We start from the raw sequence: 6,916 nt of genomic DNA on the forward strand, positions 1-6,916 counted from the left end.
AGCAGTCGGGGGGTGAATCGTTTTTTTCGGACGCACTTCCTTGCGTGTGAAGATGTAGCTGGTGGGTCCCAGCAGTCAGGGGGGCGAATCGTTTTTTTCGGACGCGCTTCCTTGCGTGCGAAGATGTAGCTCGTGGGTCCCAGCAGTCAGGGGGCGAATCATTTTTTCACGAAATACGATGGCCCGTCCGGTGGGTCCCCGCTGTCAGGTGGAGGAATAATTATTTTTGCGCGTAATAAGGAGGCACTTCCTTGCGGCTGCCGTGGACCCAGCTGTCAGCCTCTCCACGTACAGTCCACGTCCGATGGAAGTCGTTCCTTGACCACGTTGACCACGCCGCGCCGAGAGCACCAGGGCGGTGGACGACGGCGAGGCCTAGGAAGGGGACGACGCGGAGCCAGGGAAGACGCGACAGTGGATGAACACGCGGAGAGGAGTACGAGGGTTCACTGGTTCGGCTGCGCTGCCGTCGCCACAGAATAACAGGGGGTGTGGGTGAGTGGAGGGATGGCCTGGCCAGCGGTGGGAGTAGTAGGGGCAGTGAGGCCTCCGCGGCAGCACAGCCGGCCACGGGAGGCAGGAGCAGGCGGCACGACCGGCGCTGCTTTGGGCGGCTGGAGCAAGAAGACCAGAGGTTGAAGAAGCACGACGGCCATTGGATGGACATCGTACGGTCACTGCAGCTAGAATCGTTTATATTGACTAAGTTGACAAAGCCCTTGGTACGTCAACTTAGTAGGCCCACAGGTCAGCTTCTGAAACGGTGCGCCCCAGATGTCAGGGGGAGGAATCATTTTTTGGGCGGGTGAAGCTAGAATATCCGAGATTGAAGAAGAAGCACGGCATCCGTTGGACTGCTGCTAGAACCGTGTGTTGACTATAAGTTGACAAAGCCTTGCATACGCGTCAACTTAGTAAGGCCAGAAGTGTGTGGCAGAGAACTTATAGCCCATTTGAGATTTGTAAGAATGTGTAGACCATTTTTGAATTCTAATGGAATTTACTACAGCCCATTTACAGTTTGTTAAAAGTACAGCCCATTTCAACCAACCGTTCAAAACAGAATTCAATAAAATTTCCCACATTTTGATGGGATCCGAAATATTTTTATCTCGAAATTTCTAGTGAGATTAAATACAATTTCAATATAAATTTATATTACGTAAAAATCCAACGAAACATTACGCTCGCAACAATTAATGAAACTAAAATTTTCAATATCCAAAAATAATATTTTATAAAGTAATCATGTGTTTGGTGCATTTTTTTATAGTTGCTGCCCAGTTTTTATAATTACATCCCATTTATTATTTCTTAAAGCTCATTTTCTTGTTAAGCCTAATGCATCCCTCCTAGGAAAGATTTGCAGCCCAGCGGGGCGGAGAATAACAACTTGACCTTGCCTGGGTATTCCTAAAAAAAGTATAGCTAGGCTAGCCATTTTCAGCTTGAAAAAAATTAATATCTGGGCTGGATATCTGGCCTGGGCTAGACGGGCCACAGCCCGCCCAGTTAATACCTGCAGCGATGTTTTCGTTGTTGTTCAGAGGAGAAAAATTAATATCTGGGCTAAACATCAAAAAACTCTGCAGTGCTCACACCTCAAAAACAAAAATACTGCTCGAGCTGCTTGGTCCCAGCTGTCGGCCGCTTCTTGTGCAATTCTCTCGTTTATTGACTACTACATAGGTTGACAATGGTGTGGGACCGTGATGTCAGGAAACCAGGAGGAAGCAAAATAAATTATAGTTATATATATATAAGGAGGCACTTGCGTACATGAGGCTATTGACCTGGTGGGTCCCCATTGTCATCCTCTCCAAGTAAAGTCATCTCCTCGCCCGCGCACGCTTTCCGCCCGAAACAGTCAGCGCCGCCTGCCCCGCTTCCCGGTGCAGGCGATTGCTCCGCCTTCAAACGACACAAGTGCCGTCCGTCCGTCCATCTGCCGCCCACATTAATGATATGCGGTTGCCGAGGCGGCTACTCCGGCGCCACACGTCCGTCCCTCCGCCCGCGCACCACTGCTATATAAACTGTTGCGCCGGCCATAGCCGCAGTCATCCGCATCCGTTCCCTTTCTCCTATCCACACCACTACTGCCCACCATGGCTTCCTCGCGCTGCAGCGCTCTTCGGGACGGGCGGACGACGGACCACAAGGAGATGGCAGCCATTGCTGCCGACCGGCTGGCCGGCAGGTAGCCGGAGGACGACGACGTCCCAATGGAGAACATGGTAGTCGACGATCCGGCGCCAACCCCCTCCTCCGCGCCATCCTCGCCGGTGCATTGCACCATGACCATCGGTGAGGCCCGTGCCCAATATATGGACAGGGTGAGGCTGATGCGTGAGGAGCAGTTCCGGGAGGCGCAGGCCGACGCCGCCTACAACCACCATCTCCTCCAGTAGCACCTGCAGGCGAAGGAGCAGATCGCCGCGTTGCGGGCAGAGCAGGAGGCGCTGCTCGACTCGTACCGCTCCGCCCGCAAGGGCCGCCTCGAGCGCTGGCGGTACCGCATGCGGGTGGCGGAGGCTGCGGCCGCCTACAAAGAGGCTAGCAAAGAGGGCGATGAAGCGGGCGAGGCGCTGTTTGGCGAGACCGAGGACGAGGCAGAGGACAATGCCGGCTCCGACGAGTCCCCGCTCCGCTGGCGTCGACGAGGCCCTGCTCCGCCGAGGCCCCGCAGCGCCAACAACGAGGCAGAGGACACCGCCGGCTCCGCCGAGGCCCCGCCCCGACAACAACGAGGCAGAGGACATCGCCGGCTCAGCCGAGGCCCCACCCTGCCGGCAACGTGGGGGAGGATTTCCACCGCTCCGCTGAGGCGCCGCCCGCCGGCAACGAGATAGAGGACATCGCCGGCTCCGCCGAGGCCCCGCCCCGCTGCCAACGAGGCCACGCCACACAGAAAACAAGGAAGAGTAGAACACGGTAGGTCGCCGCCGCTCGGGTCCAAGTAAGGCCACCGCTGCTACCCTCCGGTTGAAGCCAAGCTAGGCGGGTTGACCATTGACAGCCGGTTAGCTTCTTGGCGGCGACGTGGAGTCGGAGAGCTGTGCTGGAGAAGAACGCTGCTTCTACTTAACTGCTGGTGCAGTTGGCTGACTGACATGTGGGCCCAATAGGCCACATGTAAGTTACGCAACTGCACCTGCAGTTAAGTCACTGAAGCTTCTGTTCGGCTCAGCGGGACACAGGTGGGTAGCTTCGGTTAATTAATTATACCTCCAGCGCACCGCTTTTTAGTTGAAGAATGTATGAAATGTAATGAAATCCGGCATGTTTATATGAAATCTGACCGTGTATGAATGAATTTATTTCGATTAGTTCGAATTGCTATATCACTGGCATTGGATGAACATGCAAAACAATACGTACTAGCATTATTCCCAGGGTGATCACCTCGTTTGCAGCAGTTTCACATGTACTCCCTCCGGTCCTTTCTAGTCGTGCATACAAGTTTTGTCTACAGTCAAAGTATCTCTACTTGACCAATCTTATACAAAAAAGTATGCACTTTCACAATGTGCAAAGTAAAAAGGAACAGAAGGAGTACAAAGAGTTTGAGCAGCTTTTTAGTGTTTCTGTACATTGCAATCAAACACACAGGCCTGGCAATTCATAGAGAACATTCAAAACAATCAATGATTATGCATCTCAGCGACTCACATGTCAGAGGCAATATTTACTTCACAACTAAAGAATAAAGAAAAAATTGATCGACGCTGCTGACAGCAAAGGGCGTCCCATTCGAAAATATCAAACGCATGTCTTGCTAAAATCAATGAGCAAAATTTGACAAGGTTGTCCCATTCCAAAATATCAAATGCCTACGATTGTGGAATGGGCAGGGTTTGCCATCGGTTCGGACATTGACATGGCACCTCGTGCTAAATAAACCAGCTGTTCTTTGTGCGCAGTTCCACCAAAATCAACCAAATTCGCGCGTAGCTTGTATGATTTCGCCCTTATATGTTGCAACGCCTTGAACTTATCGGCACCTCCTTTCTTGTGGTGGAAATGAATGATTCGATGTATTCATGAACATTTTGTGCAGTTCCCATTGAAATCAAGCTGAGCACCCCTGTTTGCACAAATACAAAAAAGTGATTAGTATAAAGCAAACTGTACTATGAATTGACAGTTTCAACAGGCACATACATGCTCCATGTAGAGCACACTTTTAGAAAAATGGAACTCACCAGAAAGAATCCTAGAACAACATTGTACTCACGCATCACAGCAAAAAAATGGAGATTTGTCAGTCCTTCTGAGTTGAAGTTAGTTTGGTCTTGTGGGGAGTAATGTAACCATCCTTCAACTGCTCCTTCTGATGAGAAGATAGACAGGGCTTCTTCATCCTGGCATAATCGGAACTAGTCACTTCACGTACTCCATATTCTTCTTCAGAGGAAGATGATCCTGTTGTGCAAAGACAAGAGGACTACTAAATGCTAGCATCCCTGTTTGCTCAAAAAAATGGAAAGGAAATATTTAAAACAACACAGATGAAGCACTTCTCAAGGACAATACCACTTTTCATGACAGTATCTAAACAGTAGCACAACACCAATAGAGATGACAAAGCTCAATCATATGGATGAAATCAGTGGGCGAGTACCAACCTTTGTCACGAGGCTTATTGTGTAGAGCATACAGATGAAGCACTTCTCCGGAACCATCTGTTGCTATCTACGGTGGTGGCCATGCTTACTGTATACTCCTCGATTAGTTTAATGTTTCCAACATCTTCTTGTGCAGTTCCACTAAAATATATGGTATCTTCAAAGAAGATCCCTGTTTGCACAAGTAGAGATAATTACATATTACATTAAGAGTGGCATCAAATCAGTGGCAAAACAATTGCTCGTTCCAGCCATAGCAATAAATTAAGATGCAAAACTATATCATTACTTGTGTCATCACAGTTCCAGTGCTTCATTACAGCATCGGGAGTTGATTTTTGTTTTTCTTCCGCTTGTTCTTCCCCTTCATCACTTGGTTCAATAACAGACAAGCTTCGCCTTCAATGTAAGATTTGGCATGTCAATTAGGGAGCACAAGTATAGTACTAAACTTAATTTTCTGATGAAAGTGGCAAAATACAGGCCAGCAGTTGTGAAATATCCTTATCTTACCTCAATGGGATATTACGGTGCACATACAGATTGGAAGTCTTGTCTCCATTTGTGCAGTTCACTAAAATCAAGCAACATTATCGTACAAGTAGCACAACATATGAAAGCACACTGCAGAATCATGTGAAAGAAGGCTAGTACTGACCTCTCATGATGCGGAATTCAAACAACTCACACGAAGAAGACCTGAACCAAATTCGCCTTAACGGATAGGAAGTAAGATCTCCTCTTGTGCAGTTCCACTAAGATCAAGCAATCAAGCAACGTTGTCGGTGTGACATTTTGGTTGAACTGCACAAAACACTCTTAAAACAAAAGTGTTTTGTGCAGTGCAACAAAAGGTCACAATGGCAACGAGGTGAAGTAGATAACCCTGTTTACACAGAGGTGCAAAGGAAACAATTAGTGGTCAATAACGGTGGATGACACAGAAGCCAACAGAAAGAAGCATCTACCTTATCTAAATGAGAAAGAAAGCAAGATAGTAGCATTTCTCAAACGGTGGCATTGATTAATATTAACATAGAGATTATATTAACAATAAAGTTCGGTAAACATGTAATTTGCTTTTAATTGTGGCATTGCATCAATTTTCCAGCGGCATTATTAGAGGGTGTTTGTTTACAGGGACATTTTGGTGTAGGGACTAAAAAAACTCCGTGTCAGTCCCATCTAAACCAAACAGGAGGGACTTTTAGGGACTAAAAGTGGGCATTTGGGACTAAAGAAAGAAGACCCCGAGGGAGTCTTTTTGGGACTTTTTCCAACAGTTGCCCCTGCCACGCATCGCACCTTGTCTCTATTAGTTCATTACTAGGGGTAACATGGTCTTTTAGCATGTCATTTAATAACCTCTAGTCCATGTTTAGTCCCTGGAACCAAGCAGGTAGGGACTAGGGAGTTTTTAACCAAACAGGGCCTTAGATTAACAACAGCTAATGAGTTGCACGGGACAGTGGACGCACCAGCACCATGTGCATCTACCGATGTACTGTGGTCATGCATAGTCTGTTGCAACAAAGAACAAACAACCAAGGAGCATATTTGTGTTGGTCCCAGTTTTGTTATCTTTAGACACCTTTCCCTATGTGAGCGCAGCAAATCTAGTCCTGCTCAAACTCTACAGCCTTGTCCCTTCCTTTCCTTTTTGAACTAGTACTTTCGCCCCTTCCTTTCCTCTTTGAACCACGTCCTAGATTTATGCGATACAACTTTCCCCACTACTTTCCCCCATTCCTTTCCTCTTTGAACCACGTCCTAGATTCATGCTATACAACTTTCCCCATTCATTTCCTCTTTGAACCACGTCCTAGATTCATGCTATATACAACTTTCCCCCACTCCTTTCCTCTTTGAACCACGTCCTAGATTCATGGTATACATGCAGCTAGAGCAATGCATGTGGAGTAAGTAAATTATACCTTAAGGTTATTGGGGCGTGGTTCGGTGGGCGACGGGACGGCGGCGAAGAAGAAGGGGTCGGAGGCCCTCCCGCGCCGCCGCTGGGTGGAAAATGAACAGCTGCGCCGGTAGTCCCTCGCCGACGGCGACAGCGTTAAGCCTCCTTCCCTTCCCGGCGGACGGATCCTACCGGCTCTTTGAGCAGCAGTGAGGGGAGAGAGAGGCCAACAAGTCTTGTTTAGATCTAGAGAGGGCGAGAGAGTGTGAAGAGAGCAACTACAAGCGCTGAGGCTCCAGCGGGAGAGGGCGAGAGAGTGTGAAGAGAGCAACTACAAGCGCTGAGGCTCCAGCATGTATATATATACTGGAGAGAG

Source organism: Triticum aestivum, chromosome 2D (assembly GCF_018294505.1).
Source record: "Triticum aestivum cultivar Chinese Spring chromosome 2D, IWGSC CS RefSeq v2.1, whole genome shotgun sequence".
In the NCBI taxonomy this organism is placed as follows: domain Eukaryota; kingdom Viridiplantae; phylum Streptophyta; class Magnoliopsida; order Poales; family Poaceae; genus Triticum; species Triticum aestivum.